The sequence below is a fragment of the Arachis hypogaea genome, chromosome 10 (assembly GCF_003086295.3).
Source record: "Arachis hypogaea cultivar Tifrunner chromosome 10, arahy.Tifrunner.gnm2.J5K5, whole genome shotgun sequence".
NCBI classification, from domain to species: Eukaryota; Viridiplantae; Streptophyta; class Magnoliopsida; order Fabales; family Fabaceae; genus Arachis; species Arachis hypogaea.
In genome coordinates this window covers 44331795-44335338 of record NC_092045.1, presented here as the reverse complement: position 1 = coordinate 44335338, position 3544 = coordinate 44331795, and positions in this window count along the sequence as shown.

Genomic DNA, 3544 nt, shown 5'->3' with positions numbered 1-3544 from the left:
TAGGGCAGCATCCTGATGCTTCCAAGCCTTGGCACGCAAATTGGATACCCGTACGCACCATTTCCTGCTCTGCCCTCCACAAGGGCAGGGCAGCCTCCTGGGAGCAAACACTCATGGGCCAAAATTCAACCAAAATTCCATTTAAATTCAATTCCTCTCCAAATTGAATCAAGGCCAACCAAACCCATTTCTCCTTAAATCCAAAGCAAGCAAAGCCCACATCATCACTCAAAGGCACATGGATCAATTAAATTAGGATTTTCATTTTTGTAATTTGTTTTAATTTCATTTTCATTTTTCATTTAGTAAAGCCTATATAAAGGCATCAATTGGAGCTCGATTGGGAAGAAGGCTTGCACCATTAGGGAGTAGTAGTAGTAGATAGCTCTCTCTTTTAATTTTCCTTTCTGTTTAAATTTTGGATCAAGAATTGAAGGAATTCTATTTCAATTCTCCATCTGAAATTCGTTTGTGTTCTTCTGCATAATTGAGGAAATTGAGAAATTGGATCTGAAGTTTCTTTTACTGCTTTCATCTTTCTTCTCTTCTGCAAGTTGTCTTCTACTTTGATCAAGGAAGGAATTGAGATCTAGACTTGTTTTCTAGTCTCTATGATTTCCTGAGATTTTCAATTTTATTCTGCACTTAAGCTGAACTTAATTTCTGTTTGCTCCTTCAAGAAATTTTGCCTTGCTGTTTACATCTGCTACTTTTATTTCATCTGCATTTTTACCTTTCTGTTTCTATTGCTTCTAATTTACTTTCAAGCACTTTAATCTCCCTGCAATTGTTCTAAGCTTGGATCTACTGCTTTCATTTAATTTCCAGCACCCCAGCCCCCTTTACATTTGATGCAATTTACTTTTCTTGCAATTTAAGTTTCAGCTATTTTACTTTCTTGTTCTTTAGGTTACTTGCAATTTTGCTTTTTGCACTTTAATTTTCTTTGCTATTTACTTTCTGTTGGCTACACTTCATCCAAATTCACTTCAATGTTAGCTTGACTAAACTAATCACCCACTAAAATTGCTTGATCCATCAATCCCTGTGGGATCGACCTCACTCTAAGTGAGTTATTACTACTTGATGCGACCCGGTACACTTGCCGGTTGGATTTGTGTGTTGGAAATTTGTTTTTCCGCAAAAACACCATCAAGTTTTTTGCGCCGTTGCCAGGGATTGATTAGATCAACAATGATTAAGTGGGTGAGAAGTCTATATCAAGCATTTTTTTGTTTTTGTTCTCTGTTTTAAATTGATAGAAAGGTGTTTGAGTTATTGCCTCACTAAGAAATTCTATCTCTATGACATGAATTTCAAATTTCATTGATGTTTACAAAATACAAATGGAGTTCAACTCATCTTATGGTCAAACAAAATTTTATGGGATATCACCCACCATCACCGATCTCTAATGGTGTTTGGGAATATCACCAAGAAAATACAAATTCTAAGCACTCCAGTCCATGGAGATTTGCTTCACAGACACAAGATGAGCAAGAAAACCATATGGGATATTTCTCTCCACCACAAAATGATGCAAGTCATAATTCCAATGGTGGCTGGGAAAGGAATTCTAATGCTCCATATGATATTCATCCAAAGATATCATCACTTGACCATGCTTCAACAAAAAGCCCCTTTCAAAACTTACCACTCACACAAACTTCCAATAGCCAAAGAATCTCAAAGCTTGAGTCCATGCTCAAAAGATTTGCGGAGGAGAAAGAGAAGTACCAGAAAGAACAAGAGAACTCCCTCAAAAATATGGAAGTGCAGTTAGGCCAATTGTCGAAAGCATGGAAGGAGAAAATGGAAAAACAAAAACAAAAGGTCCCTATATCAAGTGAAATTGCAAAGAAGGAAGAGGTGGTGGAAACATTTGAACCTAAAACTGCACTTGAGATGACAAGAGAACCTGAACACTCACAACCTCCTTAAACTCCCCTGGACCAAAGATCTTCAACACTGATCGAAAAATATGAAGAGGAGATGAAGAAAGCTTGGGAAGATCAACAAACCTCCTCCATGAAAGAGCTATTAAAGCAAATGCTGAGTGTAAAAGAGGAAGTGGAAGAATGATGAGCGGATATTTTATACGCTTTTTGGGGGTAATTTCATGTAGATTTTAGCATGTTTCAGTTAGTTTTTAGTAGAATAATATTAGTTTTTAGGCAAAAATCATATTTCTGGACTTTACTATGAGTGTGTGTATTTTTCTATGATTTCAGGTATTTTCTGGCTGAAATTGAGGGAGTTGAGCAAAAATCTGAGTTAGGCTGAAAAAGGACTGCTGATGCTGTTGGATCCTGACCTCCCTGCACTCGAAATGGATTTTCTGGAGCTACAAGAGTCTAGTTGGCGCGCTCTCAACAGCGTTGGAAAGTAGACATCCAGGGCTTTCCAGCAATATATAATAGTCCATACTTTTCGCGAAGATAGACGACGTAACTTGGCGTTGAACGCCAAGTTCATGCTGCTGTCTGGAGTTAAACGCCAGAAAAACGTCATGATCCGGAGTTGAACGCCCAAAACACGTCATAACCTGGAGTTTAACACCAAGAAAGGCCTCTACTCGTGGATAGCTTTAGTCTCAGCCCCAGCACACACCAAGTGGGCCCCAGAAGTGGATTTCTGCACCAAATATCTTAGTTTATTCATTTTCTGTAAACCTAGGTTACGAGTTTACTATTTAGACAACTTTTAGAGACTTATCTTGTACCTCATGACATTTTCAGATCTGAATTACATACTTTTTGACGGCATGAGTCTCTAAACTCCATTGTTGGGGGTGAGGAGCTCTGCAGCGTCTCGATGATTTAATACAATTCCTTTGTTTTCCATTCAAACACGCTTGTTCTTATCTAAGATGTTTATTCGCGCTTAATTGTGAAGAAGGTGATGATCCGTGACACTCATCACCTTCCTCAATCCATGAACGTGTGCCTGACAACCACCTCCGTTCTACATCAGATTGAATGAATATCTCTTAGATTCCCCAACAGAATCTTCGTGGTATAAGTCGGATTGATGGCGGCATTCATGAGAATCCGGAAAGTCTAAACCTTGTCTGTGGTATTCCGAGTAGGATTTTGGGATTGAATGACTGTGACGTGCTTCAAACTCCTGAGGGCTGGGCGTTAGTGACAGACGCAAAAGAATCAATGGATTCTATTCCAACCTGATTGAGAACCGACAGATGATTAGCCGTGCTGTGACAGAGCATAGGAACGTTTTCACTGAGAGGATGGGAAGTAGCCACTGACAACGGTGACACCCTACATAGAGCTTGCCATGGAAGGAGCCTTGCGTGTGTTGAAGGATTTCAAGGAAGAGTTGAAGTCAAAGGACAAAGCATCTCCAAAACTCCAGTATATTCCCCATTACTGCACAACAAGTAACGCTGTTATTCTCTTTTATTTTTATAATCAAACCTAGTAATTTCATTAAATCCTTATTGGCCTCCTGACTAAGATTAATAAAATAAACATTGATTGCTTTAAACCAACAATCTCCGTGGGATCGACCCTTACTCACGTAAGGT